This window comes from Ixodes scapularis, unplaced genomic scaffold, assembly GCF_016920785.2.
Source record: "Ixodes scapularis isolate PalLabHiFi unplaced genomic scaffold, ASM1692078v2 PGA_scaffold2__306_contigs__length_199485367, whole genome shotgun sequence".
NCBI classification, from domain to species: Eukaryota; Metazoa; Arthropoda; class Arachnida; order Ixodida; family Ixodidae; genus Ixodes; species Ixodes scapularis.
The window spans coordinates 5,965,633-5,978,273 of NW_024609857.1; the positions used below are offsets into that span (position 1 = coordinate 5,965,633).

Genomic DNA, 12,641 nt, shown 5'->3' on the forward strand with positions numbered 1-12,641 from the left:
AACATCTGCGAACCAGCGCATGCAGAGTGGCAGCGCAGATGGTCGCGAGCTAATTTGCCGACCACCCAAAGGCCCATGATATAAATGCCACTTCAAATGCCTTGAAAGCGGGATGTAATATCGTCTTAAATCATGAACGTGCAAGGAACAGAATTCCAGCGTCTGAAACACTCGCGCCACCGCTTCACCGACCCCTCGCAAGATTGCCTTGTGTCGTGTGGACGGACGCGGAGGTTCATCGGCGGAATTGCCTCCACCGATAGCTTTCGGGATTTTTAACCCAATTTTAAAGTTAAAATGGACAAGCAGGCTTATAAAATGTACGGAAGCACGTCAATATCGGCCTAACTCAACGTCCTGTACACCGGGTAAACGAAGTCCAGCTCCTCGAAGAGCTTGCGGCACACAACGCCAAACCAGGAAACCGGTGCTGGGAGGCGAGCCGATGCGAGATCGCGGAGCGGAGTACTCGCCTTGACGTCACGGTACACCTCACCCAATCCGGGCGCGGCGACCGCAGCGACGCTTGTGTTCGCTCTCGGGGCTAATATAGCAGAAAGAGCACCCAAACACTGTAACCTGTCCATGCACTGGGGATCCGACCAATAAAGCGGCGTTCTTTGAAGCGAACCTTTTTGTATTGGCAAGCATTGTATCCGAAATTCTACAAATCCAATGAGCATGTATGACTATAAGAAGAGCAGGCGACTTTTTCGCATAATATGCTGACTTTGCACAACCAGTTTTCCAGCCGTAAAAGATACCGCTTCTTTTTATGACGTATTTTTTTGTAGAGTTCCTTCATCTTCGGGCATTTTCGCCGTTGAGGTTGTCGTACTCGGTAAATATCCGGGAGTCCTCTCGTTCGGTTGCCTCCGCTTGTAGTAGAAGAAGGCCCCGACGATGATGAGTGTGATGACGAAGACGGCGATGATGACCCCCGCGATGGTGCCCGTGTGGCTGGACGCCTGGCCCGACTCCGAGACGAGCTTGAGTGTGCCCAGCCTGAAGGTCTCGTTGCCCATAACCACCTGCGAGGGAAGGCGCCTTAGCAAACAACCGCGGAGACACTTTAGACCTCACAGCTCAATCAACGGCTATGGAATTCACTCTATTCTGGTTGATAAAGAGGCTTGACTGTACACATTCCTGTATCGTCACCATCCCCCACCATGCCCACTTCGTCGTGCACCAATCGTGCTGCCTAATTAGACACGAGCAATGAGTCAGCATTAAATAATCCGCTATATATAACTCATATAATTCGTCTGCATAAAGAGAGAGTATTGAAATGTTGCGCTGGATGAGCAGTAGCTCCTGCATGTGTACTGGCCTGCGATGCACTCGTGACTCCGATCACTGATTTTACATCACTTCAACCAATGAGAAGGACAATATATGATTCTCAAGAAGCATTCGCGCTCAGAGCCAGAAAGGGTGGCGTTCTTTCGGTCGCTCAGACTGCACGACCAAATGCGGTACACCTTTTGCCCTTCTTATTGGTTAAGCTGATTGAAAAACCAGCAATTGGTATTCCGAGTGCACCGCCGGCCACAATAGATGCAGGCGCTTCGGAGAGTGTGTTCTTGACATACGGCACACAAGTGGCGAGACATCGGCCGAAATTGTCATAGGCTGGGTTTACATGAACACGGCCAAGCGCATCGCAACGAGGACAGACCAATCACGCGCGCCAATCCTCCTTTCCCTCTTCTACCCATTCATTGTCGTCAAATCCGCAACAGTCGCATGCATGCAAAAGCGGCCAGCAACGAGTTTTGAAACTGTTTTGTTGTTGTCATTTTTACTTTTAAATTAGAGAGGGAAAAACATTGCTACTGGCGGGGAGCTCGTGAATATTGTATGTACTTTGTGTCCTCGCAACCGGGAGGGGGTAATTGTTTATACAGAACGCGAAAACAAGGAGGAAAAAAAACGATATAGACAAGTTGTATTTAAAGAAGTCAGGTGGGTGGAGGACTTCCATGAATGGGGCTTGCAACCGATTCGTGCTAACATATTCTACCGCAGAGACGTGGCAGCTGCACTCTAAACAAAGCCCGTGCGTCTACTTTCTTGCACAACACTCGGAGAGTCAATCACCGTAACTTACGGAGGCAGCTCAACGAATGATGATGCCGAAACATATGTTTGGACCAAAAAACGCAGACTAAGTTGTGACATTAAGCAATGCAAGCGTGGCGTTCTGCATTGCTTAATGCCACAGCTTGGCGTTTTTTGGCCTAAAGATATGTTTCGGTATCGTCATTCGCTGAGCTGCCTCCGTAAGTTGCAGTGATTGGCTCTCCGAGTGTTGTGCGGGAAAGTAGACGCACGGACATTTTTTAGAGAGGAACAGCCAGGCGACATATTAAAAAAGGGGGAAAGCCATTAGGAGAAATTCAGCAAAAGGAACAAGGAATCAACGTCACGGAGAAAGATTAAAGCGACTTACATCTACGGTATGGGCGGCGTCTTCGCTCTCTTCATAGATGTTGTAGGAGCACACAATGGTGGTCGACGTAATATTTATCACTTTGCACGCGTGATTCACGTCGTCTATCTTCACGCTAAACTGGTCGTCGTACTCCAGCACTTCGAAGTTGTGGCCCTGGAAAAGAAAGCTTTACGTTGGAACCACCTCATACAACAAGACCGAGCACTTCAGTCTTTTTATATCTCATTATATCTCATTAAGAAAACGGCGTAATATTGCGGAATACTAACACCACGCGTAGTGTATATAGGCTGTTCCATGTAAGAATGAGAGCATTTAAATAAAAGGGGAACTTGACATAAATACACGATTTTTTCGGAGTTACACTGCGGACGGTGGTGGACATAAGGACGCAAGTATAAAGTGTTCATTAGATAATTAATTAGCAAAAAAAATCACTAATTACATTTTTGGTATTCTGGTTTAGCGAGCATGTTTTAATTAGGGATTTGCAACACGTCGTATACTGACGCTAAAGCAGCTGAGAGATCTCAGAGGAAAAAAAACCTAACACGCCACGTCGGTTTAATGCGTGGAGAATTTCGCCAATCACGGCAGCGAGAAGTCGAAACTAACTCGGGATTAGCGCGCCAGGAGCGGAAACGATTGTGTTGCCCAAGAGAGAGGAGAACTGTGACGTGTGGTGACGCGTAACTTGCTGTGAACACGTGACGGAAAGCTTTGGCCAACGTTATTAGATTAGCTCAGGTACGGAACTGCTCATTGACGCTGCTCATAGACGCTACAGCGACGTGGTATCAATTGTTGCACAAAGTTCGGCAGAGACGCTTAAGACTGCTTGCATGTAGGAATGCCAAAGCCTTCTTACAAGCAGCTCGCCACGTCTTCCTTTAGCACACGGCGCTCCGGGGGCGACATTATGCTCCCCCACTGCGCATGCGCCAAGAAGGCTTCCGTGACGAGGCGTCTGCGTTGCTGTGCTTTTCTTTGTGTTTTATGAGTGACGGGAATTCAGGTGTCGTTTTTCTGCTACAGACGGTTACAGACAACGCCGGCTTCGCTCCATCGGACAGGTAGCGCTTTTGCATATGGCTTAGCAGTTACGCAGCTCCTGAAATTCGGTTATAACTTCTAAGCTACAGTGTTACTGAAACTTACCAAAATTGCATCCGCCACGCTGCTAGCTCGCGGCTAACGGACAAGCCGCTTCGCTTCCAGGCAGCTTGAACACTCACCAAAATATTTTGTTGGCTTCCCCCCCCCCCCCCCCCTCCCCCGTTCTTCTTAAATTCACGGGCTTTCAATTGTGTCCTTTTGAATGCGTGTCAGTTAGCAGCAATAGACTATTCCATAAATGTGTGGTGACCGCGTCTGCTTCACGCGTTGTGACGTTCAGATGTACGGCACGTGAAATTATCCAAAAAGCGAAGTTGAAGTTGAGGTTTCACAACGCAGAGAAGGCCAAAAAAAGAAGCAAAACCGAGCATGTGATGACCTTCTTTTGCGTTCGATCCCATTTTTGCGTGTCTTCCGAGCTCCTAATGATAAGAAAGAATCTATCGTGCCGCTACCAGGATAAGCGAAGCGTTCGAGCCTGCACGAGTGTACACCCGGAGAGCCCCACAATTCCCCTCGCTGCAAGGTCTCCAGGGATGTGCCGGGGATGTGTATCGGCGGTGTTGTGGGTGTCTTTGCGCGGGGTGATGAGCCGGTGAAATTATAATCCCTACCCTGATAACTACGGTGGGGTCGTCGGCGCGCACGTTGAGCCCGCCAGGCGGGAAGGGGTCGAACTTGGGCGGGGGCCTGTACGCGAACTCCATGCCGGCGGCCCTCTCGGGCAGTCGGAGCCCGTCCATCTGGAAGTGCACCTGCACCCAGATCGGGTCCCTGCGGTTCTGCAGCTCGTCCCTGGGGATGACCGAGGAGTCGAACAGCGAGGCCACGGGACACGCCAGGCTGTGGCCGTCGTCCGCCGGCACGCACTCCTGGCAAGGAGACATTGCAGAGTGTTTCCAACTGCCCTATCCATTGGAGTCACGCCCCGCCTGGTACCCCATGCGTGCAAGCACGTGCAGCGTGCGCGTGAACATAGCCTCGGCAAGCTTGCAATTGAACAGGCTTTCCTGCACGAGCAGAGACATGGCGGCGGCCAGTCGCCGTGCAAGCTGGGACGAGAGCGTTGATCGTCTGCAACCGTCTCCGACTTTCTGCCCTCTTTTCCCCCTTTCACGCGAGAACGTAACGCACGCGCACTAGCAATTCATTTGCTCAGAAGGCGTCCGCCATTACATTGCAAGGTATTTTTATGGTTTCAGTTGCTCCCTCTCTGAAATCTAGCAGTTACGACCCTCGCCGCCTGCGACCACGACGCGAGACGGGTTTAAAAGGACGGGTATGTATGGAAAGTTCAGTTAAGGAAATTCGGTGAAACAGAATAAAGGAAAGAATCTTGTTCTTAATATTCATATATTACCCCCCCCCCCCCCCCCCCCCCCACCCGATCAGTTAGGTGAGACGCAACAAAATGTTTTGTTTCGTGCGTATAGCCATTACCGGTCGCGGTGCATGCCGTCGTGCGTGAGCGTTACTCATCCCGAAAAGTGCATTACCTTCAATATACGGTTTAACCTTGCTTATCTTATTTGGGTTTCCTTATTGCATTGATCACGTCCTAACGAAAACATTAAATTTAAGATATACTAGAGCAAAAAACAACTTCGGGGTACTGTATGTTCTGCTCAACTGTAGCGAGACAATGTACACAATTCTGATTTGAAGAAAATTGCTGTTCATCGCGGGACTGATTGGTCAGTAGCTGGGCACGAAGACAGACCTGCTAGTATTCTGGCAGACGCGACGATTTATATGCGATTGATCGAAGTCACTGAACGGCACATATGAAGCACATTTATAAGCAGAAATATATGGACTTTTTGTCTGTTTGTTTGTTAATAAAGGGCACGGTTGACGAACCTTGGAGATGTTTTCGTGATGCCTGTAGTCGAGGGATGTGACCCGTGTCACCATGACCGGCTTGGCGACGCTGTCCAAATTCTTTCCCATCACCAGAACTTTAGGCCTCCCTCTGCAACGCGAAAATTCACTAATGAACGAGACCCAGCTCGAAGCACGTCGATGTAGCAAAGACAGCCTTTTGGAGGTCTGAATGTGCACTGGGATTTGAAGAACATAAACTTTTTGGAACATACGAAACTTATTTGCTGTAAATAAGATAGAAATTTATAATTACTACAATGTTCTAGTTATACCGAAGGAGTTGTTTCATGCTTCTATTCCCACGTGGAATTATCAAAATTCAATATGTCACATGCTATGGGACCTACTTCTTTAAATGCAACTTGTCTCATAATACATCACGTCAAGCCAGCACGGCTAGCAGAGTTCTTCGTCATAGTTTTCATGGGGACGCTCCCCCTTTTTCTTGCGTGCCGTCATTTAACAAGAATGTTTTTCGCAACCTCCACCAGGTTGGGAACAATATTCTGAGGGCCTCAGACATAACAGGCTCGAAGGACATTGCGCGCATTGATTTATTCTCCAGGCTAGATGACTCACATGATACTGTGGTAATTGACATAATATGGTCAAATAAGGAGAGGGATTAAGCAAGTCCGTTGATTCAAACAATCATAATCACATCCGAGGAGAAGAATGGGATTATGGTAAAGAGAAGGAACAGCTCCATAAAATAACACCGCAGCGACGCATGTAGACAACCTCTCTGAGGCGTCACATCAGTGTGAACGGTTTGCGTAAACACTGTATATTTGTTTGACATTGCTCACTTGAATGGGGCAGACGCAGGGCGGATTTTGTTAACCACAGGGTTCGGCTTGTAAGAGAAGGTTGCAGTGAGTCCCTCCGTGGAAACGTAGGGAACTTCCTGTCCGTCGATCCTCAAGGTCACCCGATGAGTCTCGTCACCTCCGGGATGAGAACCCTTCAGTCGACTCGTGGAACACAGGATGGTCACGTTGGTAACGCTGCAATACACGAAGTAAATGCCACGCTGTTTATGTCTGACTGTTATCAATTTTGCTGCTGAAGAGAGAAATTATTCGTATATCATTTGGTGAATAAAGGTATTAGCACTTAGAAAAATTATATAAAGCTTGCATAGATATGTTTATTGGACACATTAATATACAGGCTGTTTCAAGCAAGACTTTAAAAGATACCTATAGTTAGGATAGTTGGCGAAAAATGAAACTTTTCCGGGAACAAACTTCCAACCATTACGGACGCTACGAATTGCAAAAACATACCGATTAGCTGAATAATTGGCTAAAGTTTACTAATTAGCTTTCTAATTAGCTAAAATAAACATATAGCTCTACTGAGAACTTGTTAAACATCATCGAAAACCACTAAATCAACCCACATTAGAAAGACATAAGGCAGCTGCAGGCGGTATTTTATGACGCTCCGAAAAAGGGACTCAATTGGGACGCGTTTCTAGGTTTCGGTATCCTAAAGGAGCTTATCCGTGTACATCTCTGCGCAAGCAGTTTTGCTCCTCGGTGTTCGAGACGCGAAGATACCGCTTTGTCTCTAACGTGAGAACCATGACGCACGTGTGCTGCGCCTCGGCCAACGGGGAGCAGGACCACTGGCGCAAAGATGCGCTCTGATAGGAAACTGAAACCTAAAAATGCGTCCAAATTGAGCGTTTCTTTTAAACGCCGTAAAAGGTTGCCTCAGCTGCCTTAAACCTTTCTAAAATGACTTGATTTAGTGGTTTTTGATTATGCTTAGCAAGTTTCGAATTGGAACCACATGCTTATTTTCATTAATTAAAAGTTAATTAGTAAATATTAGTTAATTACTTAACTAATTAGTGCGCTTTATGCAATTCTTGACGTGCGCCGTGGATGGCTCTTTGTTCCCGGAAAAAAGTTTGTTTTTGTTTTGTTTTTCTCAACCACCCTATTTTTAGGGACTTTAGAGAGCCTTTGCTAAAACACCAGGTGTATATTTAATATTAGCTCGTGTGTATAACACAGCACATATATGCGCTTTTGACAAGAAAAGACGCACACCAGACGGCCACTGGTCTATGCTGCACCACCAACTATGTACTGCTATCAACAGCAATACTCCCACTGCCACCTGTGTCCATCAACTGAGTTGCATTAGCAACTTTGTCCTACCACCAACAATGTTGATACCGATCATAGTGTGTTCGACTTCCAGCAATGCTGAGCTACTAGCGGTATCTGCCACGAGCAAGTATGTTGGACTAGCTCACATATTTTAACTAACACAATGTTTCTATTAGTAAGACCTACCAAGTTTCAACAGTTTCACTAGCTACGTTTCAATACCAACTGTGTTTCACTTCACTATTTCACAATCAAATATGTTTCACTACTAACCACAGATTTCGTTACCAACCCTGATTGGGTGTCAAAAATGTTTCATTACAAACCATTTATGCTCCAGTAAAAAGCATGTACCGCTGGCCGACCTTTTCAGTACGACTGTATGTCCCCCTAAGCGGTACACACTTAAAACGGAGTGAGCAACAGCGGACTTGCGGAACATCGAATATAACGAAGGAATGTTCGTTTCGCGCTCACGAATGTATACACTTCTAAAGCATTCCGAGTACAAACTGCTCTGGGATGACAGATGCTCGGTATACTACTCAAAAGGTCACACCGCTTCAGTGGTAAAAGGGGTGGACGTTTTTCTGCCAGTCAGCATAATCACTAGGGCCGGCCGCTACTCGCCCTTCTCACTGACTAAATAAAGAGACGATTAAAGCATGTTTCTGGCATTTCTTTATTCATACATTATTTAGTAATGATTAGGGCAACATGGGCCTGCACAGATACTGATTGCAAGAGTACCCGTACACAAGGCCATATAAAGAACATGTTAACGACAATGACAACAACAACAACAATAACCTTATTTATTTCTTCCGTTTTATATCAAACTGGAGGTTTTTGTATCCAAGAGAAACAAAAAAAACGAATTAAGTTCGTTTGTTCGGTCGTCAAATGTGCACACACATACAAAAAATTTACAACCTTAGGTAACGATCCTCGGGGAAGACCCCAGAGCCCGTTTTATGGAAGGCCTCGTTGGAAGAGACTCCCCAGACCCACCTGTGAATGTGACACGGGTGGCTTCCGACGCTGACCGTCTGCGAAGCGCCGCTGTCCAGGTTCGTCCCGCGCAGCGCAATGCTCGTGCCGCCCGCCCTGGGCCCGTAGCTCGGAGATATGCCGCTGAACGTGGACATCTGCAGGCACGAAACGTATGCAGCGTCAGACAAGGAAAGCGAACGCAAACAATAAAACATGCGGCAACGAAAGTTTCAAGTTCACCCAAGTGAAACACTATAGCAGGTGTATTCTGGGAACTTTTAAACAAGAAAACATTGTCCTCTTCTTGGTAGCAGATGCTATTTGTCTCCAGCGTACCCGCGGGCTCCGCCAGCTGCCATTTCCCAAAAGCCCCCGCACGATATCCAAATAGCTATCCTCCGTTTCACCCCGGTAGCACCTAGTCGACATTGCCTATGATGTCGCCAGTCAATCAACGTCAAAATTGCATCGTCGCTGTGTTCGTCGTCTGTGTGAGTGTCACCGACTAAATTAATCATGCGAGAAAAAAAAAACGCAGGATGGCGGCGCATTCTCTGTGTGCGATTGGTTAGTCGCATGATAGGAAGCGCACAAAGGCCACGAGTGCTGTGAAGGTGCCCTTTTGGCACAGCTTGATCCGATTCCATCGGTCCGTACTCGAACTCTCCGTGAAACCGAGTATAGCGCCTCATTCGAGCTAAGAGATTTTGGCGTTGCGTTGTTTATTTCTGCTGAAAGGTGACCTCTCTGTTCGAATTTGTGGCTTAACAGGCTGTACCACATTCTAGCCATCCGTAGGGTTAACGCGTAGACGGAGTGCCCCAGTTGAGCACCGCCCACCTGGTACTGGAATCCCGTGGCAGCCACTTTTATGTCGATGACGTCGAAGGACTTCCCCGGGTCCCAGTGGGTGTCGTTCACGGCCACCACGATGTCCACCAGGGTGTCGCTCTGGCCGGCCGGTGTCTTGCACTGCAGACTGCGCGAGCGGCCACGTCAAACTTTCGTCACGAGCTGTTTCGTATTCCGCGCGCCGCTGAAACTATTGCGGGCAGCAACTGAGGAAGAGGAGGAGACGAGAGCTCGTGGGGGCGTCAGAACATCGAGTTCTGATTGGAACGATTAGTGGGTAGATGCGAAGTTAGCCGCCTTTGTCTCTATTGACTGTTCGAACGCGAGTGTCAAATACCTGAAGCCTATTTATGGCGTTCAAACACGTTTCGAAAGCGAGTAGGGACAGAGGCAGTTAGCTTTAAGTGGCCCTGAGGACGTGTCCTTGAACATGGTTGGGCCTACAAAGCCGCCTCTTTAAAAATTGGTTGATAATTGTCCATTCTGCTAAACGCGATTAAATACAGTAGCCTTACAGAAGAATCGTTATTGAAAACAACAGACCGATCTCACTAAGCGTTGGGCGCATGCGTGATGCCGCCATAACTTTAGTTCATAGTAGGCAGGCGCGAGTGCCCGAGACGGCTTGTGCCGTCTCGGGCTCTGCACGCGCAGAGCCCCAGCAAGCTTGTTTTGCGTGCGGAAAGATCAAAGTTCCCTCGATGCATTGCGGCACCAATGATGTTACCAAGCTTGCTGGTGAGATCGAAAGGAAATGGTAGTTTTTAAATGGTTAAAATTTGCCGTACACACATCGAGGAAGACGTCAGACGGCCTCTATAACGACCTCAAGGGCGACGCATAGAACGATGTCAAAAACGACGTCTAGGACGACTTTAAGGACAATGTAGAAAACGCCGTCTACGACGACGTCGAGGATAACTTCCTCTAACGTCATCGAGGGTAGCGTAATGTGAAAAAAAGCGTAAATGATTATGAAGAGAAGAAGGGGACATGGCAGGGAGCTATGTCTTGGTACCTGTTGCGTCAACTTTCCATTCTCGATTTGGCTGACCCTTTCCTGATACCAAATTCCGATGCCGTTATATCTTATCTAAATATCAACGTAAACACAACACGATTTGATATGTCTCTTGATGCCGAAGCAATATTTTATTCAGTACCACACGAAAGGTTGTTTGCCTCAAAAAGGAATTGTATTGAGGATAATGGCTCACTTCCTTTTCAAAACCAGTGTGGCATTACGATTGATTCTTTCTTGGAGCTTTTGAGGTTCTACCTTTCCTCCAGAATGGTCACAGTCAACGAAATTTCCTATACCAAAAAGAAAGGAGTATGCATAGGATCGTGTGTAGCACCAGCGCTTTGTGACATTTTCCTATCGCATTGTGACCGTGCACAGAGCACAGATGGCACGGAGCATACCTATGGCCAACGTTTTACGTATCTTCAGGTATACGTTGAGGACTACCTGGTATTACTTATTGATACGCCAGATATATAGTACCTGTCAGGTGGTGGAGAGCATACGTAACATCTTCGTCGAGCTCAAGAGCCAAACTTTATACATGAGTTACCACCAAAGAGCGTGCTTCAATTTTTACACCTGAAGCTCACATTTAAAAATAACTCCACTTACTGGATCTATTCACCACGGCCAAAGAAACGCCTTGTTTCATTTGATTCGACACATTCCAAGATTATAAAAAGAGGAATCGCAAAAAGTTGTCTTAGCGCGGCACTCATAAAATCATGCTATACCACACGGCCCAGAAGAGATTCGACTAGCAGGTTAAACGACTCCAAGATACTGGGTATCCAAGATCATTTCTGTTTGATATCTCTGAATGATAGGCGTATCCCAACAGGCGGAGTGAAAGAACTTAAAAGAAACGTAGGCCTGCCGTTGTATCGTACATCCACCGCGTATCTCACAACTTGAAGAAGATAGCCTCCCGGTTTGACATACCTATTGTTTTTTCGGCACCGCAGAAACTCAAGAGACCTTGCCCCAAAGTCAACACTCCAAAAAGCACCACCGAACAATGTGATTCAAGACACGTGCACAAGTAGAGTAGCTGCAGCGTTGGCAACGTATATAAAATCCCGTGCACTTCTGGGAAAGTTTATGTGGGACAAACTGGCTTGTGTGTAAACGTGAGACTGCGGAAGCATGCCATTTAGCTCAAATCGTCGCCGTCTGGCCACTTAGCTTTAGACGTGCGAGTCTGTGGTTGTTCCCCAGTGTTCGACCATACGTTAGTTTTAAAAGTGCTCCCACAACAAGAGAGCTCGTGAACTTTATGAAGCACGGACTATTTTGTCAAAAGGAGCGTCCACACCAACTGTGGCACTGTCAGCCAAATTACTAGTAACACTTCACACGACTTTTCTCAATACCTACGATTCAATTTAATGATTCTTTTAATTATTCGTTTCTTTAAAAAGTGCTTTCAATGCGTTTCTTTTCTTATTTTTATTTTTCGTTTTCTTCTTTTTCGTTATCTTTTTCTTTCTTTTTTTCAACGGTTCTTCTTCATCACTCGACTCCCTCATTTCCTTTTTGTCTTTTTCTAATTCTTTCAATACATGTCAGTTGTCAGAAGCGCTCTTTCCTGTCCACATCTCTTCTTAATCATTTGCGCTTTTTCACGTCATGTTTAACCAACTAGCCCACCAGTTAATTTTAATCGAGGATAACATCTGAGGACGACGTCAAGAATGGCGTCTGGGACGACCTCTTGGACGATGTCGAAGACGGCGTCAAGGACGGCGAGTGGGACGACGTCGAGGACGGCTTCTAGGACGACCTTAAGGATGACGTCGGTCTAGGACGATGTCCGATAAGACGATGTCAAGAGCGACATCTAGGACGACCTCTAGGACAGCCTCAAGGACGACATCAAAGAGGGCGTCTAAAACGACCTCAAGGACGACCTCTAGGACGACGTAAAGGATGACGTCAACGACTTTAGGTCACGTTAGCTTCAGCTACCGGCGCTTAAGAGGTTACGCGAGCGGAGCTTACGCTTCAGCCACCATCACCTCAGCCATGGGCGTTACGTGACCTTGAGCGTCGTTGGGCCTTAAAGGCCGCCGTACAGTTCGCGCTTTCCACTTTTTCTGCGTTTCCTCCTCTCCTGCCCTCCTTTCCTTCCTTCACCGCCCTCCCCCACCTGTTTACCGCCCTCCCCCGAGGGGACAACATGGAG

General features: G+C 47.2%; 1 pseudogene; it reads right to left on the reverse strand.

Moving 5' to 3' along the window:
• Positions 1 to 801: 801 nt before the first annotated feature.
• The window catches only part of LOC115316982, a 34,196-nt pseudogene continuing 22,356 nt past the window's right edge, over positions 802 to 12,641 (reverse strand).